Below are 12,647 nucleotides of genomic sequence, written 5' to 3'. Positions count from 1 at the left end.
CAAGAGGGGGGGGGGTGAATTGGGTCTTTTAAAACCTTTTAAGACTACTTCTAATCTGTTTAGATTAATTATGCTAAGTTGTATGGATGCTTAGTGAAGCTTAACCTTAGCAAAGTATGATTCTAATCTAATCAACTATTAAGCAGTTGGTTCAATAAAGAGATTAGTCTAATTTTTGCCCTAGTATGCTATTCAATTTAATGATTGAGTAAATTGATTATGCTTGCAACTAAAGGATGCACGAAGAAGAGTTAAGCAAGCTTAATATCTAAGTAAGTGAGTGAGGAGGTCAGTCAACAAAAGCATCACAAACACAACAAAATATAGTGGTTCGGTGCACCCCAAGCACCTACATCCACTCCCCAAGCCTCTTGGGAATTTCACTATAATCCTACCGATTACAGCCGGTTGTTTTACAAGCTCACAACAACTTGTTGTTTTACGAGCGCACAACGAACTCGCGTTGTTTTCCCAGGTCACCGACTAGAACCACTCCGATTGTTTTCCCGGGGCTCAAATCAAACCTTACACGTTGGTTTTACCCTCGGCTTCACCAACAAACCTAAACCCCGTTGGTTTCCCTTTGGCTCACCAACAAACCTTACACGTTGGTTTTCCCTTTGGCTGAACAAACCCTTTACCCTTGATTCAATCCCGTGATTGAATCAAGTTACAAGATATTATAACAAAGTTTAAGATAAATCAAAGCTTCTTAAACAGGCAAATATAACACTATAAGCAAATAGAGTAAAAGTGAAGTCCTCAAACGAGTTTGGAAGATGAAGGAGCTCGACTTCTTCTTTACTTGACCCTCTTCTGATTTGGCACGAAGTGGAGGATCACTGAGGCAGCACACGGATGGAGAGGAAGCTTTGGGATTCACTTGGATGCTCTTCTTCCCTCTATTTCACTTTGAATGGCCTTTTGTGCTTTTGGGAGATTTCCTTGTAATCTGTTTGGAATCTCTTCCCTAAAAGTTCTCTCCCACTTCCATGAGTTCTCCCCTAGCTCTCTTCTTGTTTTTATAGCTTTAAGCATGGAGTGGAAACAAGAATATAGGCCGTTAGAGACAAAATATAGCCGTTGGAACCAGTCTGGCACCTCCTGACAATATTACCGTTGGGATCGGAGTCGACTCGTGCGATCAGGAGTCGACTCGGCCTGTAGAGGAGTCGACCTCGAGCTTTTCCGGAGTCGACTCGGCAACTGTTCCAGTTTGAATTAAAGTTGCTGTCTTGACTGGGAGTCGACTCGACTTAACCGGAGTCGACTCGCCAACATCTGGAGCTGACTTGGCATCTTCGGAGTCGGCTCATCCCATGAATCCAGAGGACATACTTTCTGATTTTCTTCCTCGAGTCGACTCGGATTCTCTTGGAGTCGACTCGGCTCTCAGAGCCCGAAACTGATCCTCTGCATTTTTGGGGTCGCGCTGCTTGGAGTCGACTCGAACTGTCTGGGAGTCGACTCGAATCTCAGAGGCAGTAACTTGTTTCTGCTGTTTGTGTTGTGTAGCTGATGCTTTGTGACTAAATCGCGGAGTCTCGGAGTCGACTCGTGCAATGCGGGAGTCGACTCGAATCTCAGAGTCCCAAAAATGCTCTCTGACTTTTTCCTTGTGTTCCGCTGAGAGTCGACTCTTGCTTTCTTTGGAGTCGACCTACCAACCATCGGAGTCGACTCGCGTTCCACTGGAGTCGACTCGAATCTCAGACCCGAAAACTGCTCTCTGACTTTTCTGCCTGTGACTCCTAGGAGTCGACTCATACTTCTCCGGAGTCGACTCATACTTCTCCGGAGTCGACTCGAATTCCACTGGAGTCGACTCGAAGACTGTTCTTTTGAATTTTTCTTTTGATTTTACTCCTCCAATTTGAATCCTTTGAACTTTAAACTTTGGGCCAATAAATTGTAGCTTTCTTCCAACTTGAGAGCTTTGGAGGCCTTCTTGTGTTCTCCCAACTTGCTATGTTCCTTGCAAAATAAATATCTTTCTCCTTGCAACATAAGCATTAGTATCTATACTTCAAGGTTTTGTGATCATCAAAATCAATTTATGAATCAATCTTTGGGTCATCACATGTAAAATAACTACTTTATTTGAAAATACTCATTACAAATATGATAAAACAATATATGATTTGGAACAAGCACCAAAAGCATGATATGAAAGCTTGAGTAACTTTTCGATAGAAAGCAATATTGACAAATCTATGCATCAAAAAGAAAATTTGTGATATCTTATCTGCTTAAGTATACATTGATGATATCATTTTTGGTTCCACTAATGAAGCTTTATATGAAGGTTTTACTAAGCTCATGCAGGGTGAGTTCGAAATATGTATGATGAATGAGTTAACATTTTCTTTCGAACTCCAAATTAAAGACAAACAAGAAAGGAGATCTTCACTGGCCAAAGTAAGTCCACAAAAAAACTCTTATAGAAGATTGGCATGAAGAAGGTATATATATGACCCCATCTTATAGAATTTTGAAAGGATGAGCAAGGTAGATCATTATTTTGAAGCTGTATTAAAGCATGATAGAATAATTAATTTATCATGCAGCTAGTAGACCAGATTGTGCCCTTGTGCAAGACTTCAATCTAACTCTAATGAATCATATTTTATTGATAACAAATAAATCATAATCAAAATTTTGATAGAAACAAATGATAATTAGATTAAAACTTAATTTGTGATCTTTTGAGCATAATAAGAATTTTGTTTGCATGATATATATATTATGTGTTTATGAAGCATATGTAACATATGACATTCATAATTGAAATATGTTTTAACTCTGCACACAAGTTTTTACTTCATCTTTATCTTCGAATAACTTGTGTTCCAAAGCTTAATGAAAATGGTTTTTACCTGCAAAGCATACTCCTCAATGATATGTATTTTCTGGATTCATTGATTCTCCTTGTACTTTTCTGATTTAATGAATATCTTCTTAAAAATAAAAAGAAGAATAGACTGAATTTACAATTTAGGCAAAATGAATTGATTTTGAATTATCTTCCATCTTGCCTAAACTTTAGTACATAATGTCCTAATACATGTTAAGTTGCTTCAATTTTATACCAAAAATTTTGTGATAATTACAAAGATTCTGAATGGGCCTAATGTATTTGAAATATGTGTTCTCTATCTTAAAGATTTAAAATGAGCTACAATGTAGAAAGTATATATCTCAAATTATAATTTTGAAAGCTTTCTTGGAAATTCTTATGAAACTCAGAATCTGATCTTGTATAACAATTTTTCTTAAACTCAATATAAATAATTGCTTATATCCTCACCTTTTTTTTTGTAAGTTTTATTGTATGCTTCAATGATTGCATCATTTTGGAGAATGATTCAGTAAGATGTCTACATGAAAACTATAATTTAAAAAAATGAATGAACTGTGATGCCTTGATTGTTTGCTCTGATACGCTCGTGAACATATCATTTCTATTTCTAAAGTATACTAAAATTGGTCTAATGATGTATTTTTCAATGATCTTGATTGCAAATAATTAATTTTTAAATATATATTTTATTTTGAAATAAGAAGATTTATTGGTGTTTCATATATACATTGCTGTGAATCTAAGAGTAAGAAATTAAATTCTATAAACATTCACTTGAATGATCTTCTATATCCTTTCTGCATGATTGTTGCTTCCATCACTAAAAGAAAAAGCTATTTTTAAAAGAGAGTGAATGCTCCTAAAGCTAGAAATATTTTAACTCACTCAAATAACTCTTAGTATTTTTTGATTAATATTTCAGTATATTTTATCAAAAATTAAGAGAAAGCATAACTTATTCTTGAAAGATTAAAAAGAGTGATTACTATATATTTTGAATAATTCTAGATCACTCTACATTCTTGATATTATAAAATTTCAGTTTATTCGCGCTTATAATTGAAATCCGAAATTCAACAAAAAGAAAAGAATGATTAAAGAAGAATGCATCTTTTGGGGGGGAGAGTTAAATATTCAATCTAAATGCATTCTGTATCTTATCCAAAAATTACGTTCATTTGATGAATACCTTGAATGTTTTATGGATTGATTTTGATGAACCTCCTTGTATTGCCTTACTTGACTTAGTTATATAATAGGCCTATATTTTGAGTTTAATTATATACAGCTTTATATGTTCTCAATTGATAATTTGAATACTTCATTGAAAATACTTTTCTCAAATTATAATTTGAAAATACTTTATTGAAAAGTATCCTCAAATTCTGAAATGGAATGAACAATTGAGGGGGAGAAGGACATTGAAAGTGGGAGAGATCTCATAAGAAAATGAAACATGATTCAAATGATCTCCAATAAGTATCATTTGAATATGAAATCTGACAATTCTTGTGATACTCCTTGTAGCATGCTACTTATTGATACTTTTTGTGCTTCAATTATGAACTCTAATATTTGATGTGCTTAGCTCAACTAAAGTTGATTGCTCGAATTTAATGAAAAAGGGGGAGAGAAAAAGCTAACATTTGCTATGCTTAAATATCTTGAACCCTAAATTATATCATACATCAATTGTCAATATGCTAATCTTTCATGCTTGCATCTTGAAAGTATTAATTGGAACAAAATTCTTGTTGCTGTAATTCTCTCTATTCCTATTAAATCTTTTAGTCTTTTTGATGTTATCAAAAAGGGGGAGAGAATAGATTGAGTATATGCATGTGCTAAATTGATATATCTTTATACTTCATGAACTAATTATGCAATTATCAAGAAACACAATGTGTTATATTAAGCATATACTCAAAGTTTGTCATCATCAAAAAGGAGGAGATTATTGACCCTAGAATTGATTTTGATGATCACAAAACTTTGTAGCATAATTACTAATATTTGTGCTGCAAGAAAAGTTGTTTTTATAGGGAGCTCACTGTTTTGGATGCATGGAGAAGCTTAGAAGAATAATTCTTAAGTGTATGAGCCAATCCTTGAGTTAATGAGCTAAAATTTTGATCGTTCAAAGTCACTACCCAAATGCTACAGTAAAATGGGTCGATCTTTCATTTCCAGGAGTCAACCCTTGAATAGTGTATTAGCTCATCATCCCCTCATGGATCCCTTTTGAACCGAGTTCACGTTTGGCCAATGTGCCTACCGAGCTTCGACAATGTTCCTCATCAGAGTTGCTATAGTAATTCAGTTCAAAAGGCTAACGGCTAGTTTGCTACAGTAAGGGGAGGTTTGAACTTATGAACACTGCTGAAATTTTGAATCCTTTCTACCGTTAGAAAACAAGCCTGAGACATCTTCATGAGTCGACTCTTGTTCATGAAGAGTCCACTCTTGAGCTACATGAGTCGACCCTTGTGAAGCAGAAATTTGAATTGTTTTGTCTTGAATTTGCCCGCCTGAGACACACTCATGAGTCGACCCTTGAATGAATTAGGCGAACCCTACTTTGCTGGCAGCTCTAAAACGGCTAGTTTTTTCCTGCAACAGATTTTGCCTTTTTTCTCTAACAGAAAGAAATCTGTTAGAACAGCTAGAATTTGATTTCAAATTTTTTTTTCAAGCTGGGATATATATTGGAGGGAACCTCAGAAATCAAGACACGAGGGAAGAATACAAGAATACAAGAAGAAGAACATTTTTACAAGAGAGAAGAATACACAGCAATCATCCTCACTTTGAATCTTCAAGTTCTTCTTCCTTGTGAGGAAATCAGTCATCTCTCATCAACTACATCAAGAGGAGTTGTTGCTCTGCATTGAGGCTTCATCATCTTTACCAGCAATCTTCATCTTCATCAACTTCAGCCTTGTTCATTAGAGTTTTATCTTTTTATTTTTGAGGCTATATTTTTGTCACAGCACATCCTTTGGTTGGATTCCTTGCTGCTGTGATCATTCTTATTGTTATATCTTGCAAAGGCACTTTCAAGCCTTGATTGGAAGTTGCTGGATTGGGTTTAATCCAGCAAGGGTTAAAGTTTCGGTTGATTCATCTAAAAATCAACTAGGTTCGTTGTGATCCCGAAAAACAATAAGTTGGATTGTGAACTCGTAAAACAACCAGACTGTAAGGTTGTGGTTGGTGATCCTTGGAAATCCGACTGGGTTCGTTGTGATCCCGGAAAACAACGAGTAGGGTTGTGAACTAGTAAAACAACCAGATTGTAAAGGTTGTGGTTGGCGATCTTTGAAAAACCGACTGGGTTCGTTGTGATCCAAAAAATAACGAGTTGGGTTGTGAACTCGTAAAACAACCAGATTGTAAAGGTTGTGGTTGGTGATCCTTGGAAAACCGACTGGATTCGTTGTAATCCCGAAAAAACAACAAGTTTGGTTGTGAACTTATAAAAACAACCTCACTGTAATTAGGGAGGATTATAGTGAAATTTTCAAGAGATCTTGGGGAGTGGATGTAGGTGCTTGGTGTGCACCGAACCACTATAAAATCTTTGTGTTTGTGTGTGGATTGTCTCTTTACTTGCTGCTCTCTATTTGCTGCTTTCATTACTCTGTTTTCATGATGAGAGCACAAAAGTACAATCTTCATACCATTTTAATTAATATTATAGCTAATCTTTATTAATAAAATTAATTAATTAATATTTTATTTATGTCTGAAGGGTTTTAGCATGTTATAATGCGCCGCGTAGCTAGGAATTTTAAAAATTTCTTAATAAAGTCCCTAGGCATGAAACCCTTTTAAGCCTAGATCACCTTAATGATTACAATCAAATGATATAAATAAATGCAGAATTAGTAGAATACCTCAAACGCTAATCCAAAGTGTACAATCTCCACGAGGCGTCCAAGTGTCTGCCCTCCAATGGTGATCCATACGAAAACTTGATCAAGACTTTAGCTCCAAAGACAAAAGATCCTTAATGCAGAATTCTTCTAAATAATTCTAATGGCTTGCTTTCCTTCCTTTCTAATGTTCTTTTTCCTTCTAAAAAACACTTCTAACCTTTTTGTCCTAAAGAAGACCTTCTTGTCTAGAATTAGAACAACTTAAGAGTGATGTTAGAAAGAAAGAAGGCTTGTAAGAAAGAAGGGATATGTGAGAGAGAGAGTTGGATTGATTTCCGATAGATGAAAACACCGGGAGCATTCCCTATTTATAGATGGCGTACGGATGCATTGTAGCCATCTCAGATATGATGAGGGGCGTGAGATCAAGGGGTGTGTCATTTGATGAGAGGGCATCTCAGAAGTAGTTAGGATAAGATGAAGTGCTTATGATATGGCGCTTCATCCTTATCCATTCCCTAAGCACCTCTTCATGAAATCCACCGTACTCATGCCTCTCTTCATTTCTTCTCACGCATGAAAAATAGGGAGCATTCTCAACCATTGATCAAGGCTAGATGATGATCCAAAGGCCCTTATTGGTGGCACCATAAGAAATAAGGAGAGAGAGAATGATGCGGTTGAAGGGAGAGTAGTTAGGATAAGATGACGTGTCATCTTTATCCAATCCAAGGGGCGCCATCTATTTTAAGTGCTTATCCCTTCACATAAATTTCATCATCATGCCTCCAGATGAGATCCATCACGAGATCATGATCTCCCATCATCCCATGATGAAGATCCAATGGCTCCAATCCATGGCGCCATCCATTTGATCCATCTCTTCGTCCAAATGTTGATCCAACGGTCAAAAATGAATGATTTATCAAATCTAATCCAATTAGACTCAAACCAAGCCAATTAGGTGCCAACTCTTGGCTAACCCATATTAGAATATGATCTAATCAAATTAGATCAATTAAGAATCAGATTCGAATCCAATTCGAATCAGATTCGAATCCAATTCGAATCAGGAGCTAAGATTTGCAACACCTGCTAGGATGTTTATCTTGCAAACATGATCTAATCCAATTAGACCCTTGATAAGTTTTCTTGTGTGTGACCCATTGGGTTCCATACTTAGCCAGCAATAGGTGTGAGTGCGAGTTGACCCAACTTAATTAGAACTCTTCTAATCGATTTAAGTCCAAACTGCGCGAATCCGAACTTAACAATTAGAATCTTTTCTAATGGGTGATCGAATTAAACTCTTTAATTTGATCAAACCTATAAAACAAGATTGCATCTAGCAACGTGTCATGTCTACTCGAAAAATATGGAATTTGATGGAAATACCAAAAATACCCTTCAGTGGCAAGTTACCATGCAATTCAATCCTTTAATCAAACTGCATCCCAAATATGTATATGAGTATGAATATATGTCAAACTCAATTTCATATTCATATTTTTCTCAATCTTTTAATGATAATTCAAATAATGAAACGTTAGAAACTCTTTCTAATTTTCATTCTGCTTTGATCAAAGGCTTCCTGAATTATCATATGATTAGAATAAATAGGATGCTATCTTCTCTTACTAGAAGTGATTAATTTCTTGTTGACCTACTCATAATCTTCATACACAATTCACCATATCCAGAAGACCTCGTACGCAACTTATTGTCATGAATGAGTGTAAACCAAAATATGGGTTCATGTGCACAAGATACCATGGTGATCTCAGGTCATAGGATCAGTTGCACAACTTCCACTAAGAGAATCATCTTTTGACATGTAAGTAAGACTTCATAAGATTTCTCTTTGTAGGTCAATTCAGTGAACTCATTACTCTAATGAGCACCCACATCTTTGTATTAGTGTCTCCACACAAATGATTGTGAGATCAATCATCCTCTGCATCGAGCATACATAAGACATGCCAGTCTTTTTCGGTAATCATTGATCCCCGACTCAATGTACCAATGACTGGGAATATTTAAGATTAGGATTTTAGGATTTTAAGTCTCACTAGTATGATCTCATCATAGTCTTAAAACATTGCCCTAATCTAAGGAGTTTATCATAAATATAATCAACAGCATATGATAAAACATAACGCCTTTATTCATATTTAAATGTCATGTACATGATTTGGACAAATCAAAAGAAAAAACCTTTTGCAATACATATTGCGATTGGCTTGTAGGGCATCTACTCTTTCAATGTCTGGGTGCAAGTAATTCAAAAGACTCAATAATGCTGGGTTTGAGCCCAATGCTTGGCGTTCCGAGCTCAACAAATCTTTAGCGTTTCATCTGAGCCTCACGCCGCCCATCATCCGCATGCAATCTATATCACTATATCCAGTTGTTTTAGCTAGCACAAGTGTCCGCGTCGTGGAGCTTCCCAGCATCTTCAAAACCGTCCGTGTGGCTCTCCAAGCATCATGGCATCTCATCCAAGGGACCTAAGCCAAACCGGCTCTTCAATTCAAGCCACATCTCATTCATGGCTTCCGTCTCCCCTGTTTCAAGAACATTCAGCCGCATTTCATTCTTCCCCTCATTCATCTGAAGAGTCTTCTCAAACATCAAAATAAATTCCCAACGGTAGCAAAGGGAAGAAGCCAAATCTTCAACCGCACTCAGCAACTCCCCATCCGATTGTTTTATCTTCTTCCAGCCGTTACTAGCAGGATCATTCCACCCCGCGTCTCATCCCTTTTCAAACTTCTGCAACGTTCCCAACCGAAGAGTCCCAAGCGATTCGACTTCATCCACCCCACGGCTCATCCGTGGGTTCTGCATTCAAATCCACGCATCTCATCCGCTCCCAGCAGCGTTCCAGCTTCTCCAATACGCTAAAGGTGTCTATAAAAGGAGGGAGGCCACGGATCAAGGAGGAGGAGGGACGGAACAAGGAAACCAGAGGGAAGCCAAACAACCGCAGTCCTTCTTCCGATTTTTCTCAGCCAGGCGAGGGAGGAGAAGAGGACAGCCGGCCGGATCCATCCAAGTGTTAGCGGCTCTTCCCATCCCAAGTCTTTGCTGTCGGTGGAGGCAAAGGAGAGGAGGGACGGAACAAGGAGAGGAGGGGGAAGCCAACATTTGCATCTTTCCCAGTCGGAAGAGAGAGGAGGGGAGGTCACGGAGGGGAGAAGGCAGCCGGGAGAGAAAACAGAGTGCCCTATTTTCTGAACCAAAGAAAGGAAAAAAAAAGGATTTATGCTTTATTTTATTTATTCTATGCTAATCCTTTTATAAAAATGCTTGCATCTCATATGGATAGCTAAATCTCTTTTAGCTAAGGCTAGAAAAAAGCCTAGCATTTTCTTCATGTATTTCCTTTAATCATCAATGGGATTTTAGTGTTTTTGATTTGATTTATGGTGCAGTAGATTGATTGAAATTATTTCAAACTTATATATTTTCTTTGATTTGTTATTTCTCCCGGGTATAACAGATGCTTAAAAATCCCTGTAGTTTAAAATAGAATTACTGTAATGTTGCCCATAAAACTAAATCTATTTTATTATGATTAATAGGTGATTTTAAGAAAAGCATGATGAAGTGCTAGGTTGAATCCTGATGCCTTAGTTATATTTTTGTCAATCCGAATATTATTCAGCCTTTAGTTTTTGTTCACTGTCAAATCCCTGTGGATTCGACTTCGGACTCACCGAGAATATTATTTTGCTACACCCTATACTTGGGGTATTCTACATTTAATTTCTCTTTTTAAAAAAAGGCCAGATTAAAACCGTAGCAAGTTTTTGGCGCCGTTGCCGGGGATTTGCAACGTGGGAACGAGAACAAGGCTGCAAATTTCAATCTTTAATTTTTAGTTCTTCAATCTTTCTTTATTTTTAACATGGCTAAAATTTCAAATCTTTTCAGATTCAAGAGCGACACAAAGCAGGACCAGTAACGAGAAAGATCAAGATCATATTTTTGGATTCCCGGAGTGAACGAACTCCGGCCGTGAGTATTTAACTTAATTTTTCTATTTTGTTCATACTAGTCCTATTTTTCCTAGATTAGAATTTTACTCTTGTTTAAAAAAATAAAAAAAATTATTAATTAAAATAATAAAAAAATAAAAAAAAATTAACTAGTTTGTTTGATCAACTATTCAAATGCAATTTAATGTCATGACATAAAATGTTAAAAATCTTCTTGATTGTTGCATATAGTATAAAGTATTTGCATAAAATAATCTAAGGGCTGAACCCATTAAAAAGATAAGGTCGGGATTTCATCACTCGTCCTTAGCCCAAAAATCATCCCAGTGCATAAATATCCTAAGCCTAATTAAAATTAACTAGATGTTGGCCCCTAAGGATATTCGAGCTCAATAGGACGAAGACCACTGAAAGTTACACCAATTTCGCTCTATGGCCCGGGTCGATGTCTAGGCTAGCTTTGTCCCTCTAAGTGATTGAAGGGAGACAATTTCTGTTCGAGGAAAGTGGATTTTAAGTGAGACCTTTGCTACACGCATCGTGACCCCTCCACTTACCTGGGAGCTTACCTGGTCGACTAAGGTTACTAGACCAGATTGGAGGCTTAGGTGCCCTCTTCAAACAGTTAGGAGCTGTCTAGAATTTTTAGGAAAACATTAGAACTTATTGGGTGATGTTTTAATGCATGTTTAATTTTAATTAAATTTTTTTAGAGTGTTTAGATCTCTTTAGGTGGTACTTATACCAACAAAATATATATATATATATATATATATATATATATATATATAATAAAATAAAATTTCAGTATATGCTGTTGTGGGAGAGAGATAAAAAGAATAGATTATTTTGAGTTGAATCAAGAGATAAAAATTTAATTGTTCAAAATTCAAATAATCAAATGGAAGATAATGGTAGTAATCAGGGAGATAATGAATTTCAAGATGACTTACCTATTAGAACGCTTCGTGATTATCTACAACCCACTAAGACCAGTACCCCATCCTGTATGGTTATTCCTACTGCTGCGAGAGCTTTTGACATGAAACTAGGAATAATCCAATTACTCCCAAAGTTTCACGGACTTGATTCTGAAAGTCCCTATTTGCATCTGAAAGAATTTGATGAAATGTGTTCAACACTTCATTTCAATGATGTCACTGAAGAGGTAGTTAAACTTAAGTTATTTTTCTTTTTCTTTAAAGGAAAAAGTTAAGTCATGGTTACACTCCTTAAGGCCTAGGACCATAGCTACCTGGCAAGAAATGACACGAGAATTTTTAAAGAAATTCTTCCCAACACATAAAACAAACACACTTAGAAGAAATATCATGAACTTCGCACAAAAAGATGGAGAGATATTTTTTCAGTGTTGGGAAAGATTTAAGGACCTTCTGCTTGCTTGCCCACATCATGGATATGAAATTTGAAGGGTCATTAGTTTCTTTTATGATGGTTTGTCCTCCAATATGAGACAATTTGTAGAAATGATGTGTAACGGTGAATTCATGAGTAAGGAACCAAATGAAGCCTGGGACTATTTTGATCTTTTAGCAGAAAATGCATAAGCTTGGGATACGACAAATAAAAATGAAAAATCTAAAATAGCACCTAATGCAAAAGGAGGAATATATCTTATTAAGATGATAATGATGTCAATGTAAAAATTGCTAATCTGACTAGGAAGGTTGAAGCCATGGAATTAAGCAAGGCCAATATAGGAAAAGCACAAACTATTGTTGAAAGTATATGTGGAATTTGCGAGAGTAATGCACATGTGACCAAGGATTGTCCTACAATCCCTACTTTTCAAGAAGTGTTGCATGATCAAGCAAATTTCACCAATACTTATAAAAGACCATTTCCAGAAACATATAATCCTAATTGGCGAAACCATCCTAACTTTAG

At 36.3% G+C, this 12,647-nt stretch overlaps 1 non-coding gene across 1 annotated transcript; it reads right to left on the bottom strand.

The window, feature by feature from the left end:
* Window positions 1-12,052: 12,052 nt before the first annotated feature.
* Window positions 12,053-12,159, bottom strand: LOC120109580. Its single transcript, XR_005510415.1, has one exon. It is a non-coding gene; the product is annotated as a small nucleolar RNA R71 (small nucleolar RNA).
* Window positions 12,160-12,647: the final 488 nt, after the last annotated feature.

This window comes from Phoenix dactylifera, unplaced genomic scaffold, assembly GCF_009389715.1.
Source record: "Phoenix dactylifera cultivar Barhee BC4 unplaced genomic scaffold, palm_55x_up_171113_PBpolish2nd_filt_p 002423F, whole genome shotgun sequence".
NCBI lineage: Eukaryota > Viridiplantae > Streptophyta > Magnoliopsida > Arecales > Arecaceae > Phoenix > Phoenix dactylifera.
The sequence above is the reverse complement of the archived record's forward strand: the minus strand, read 5'-3'. Positions and strand labels throughout refer to the sequence as shown.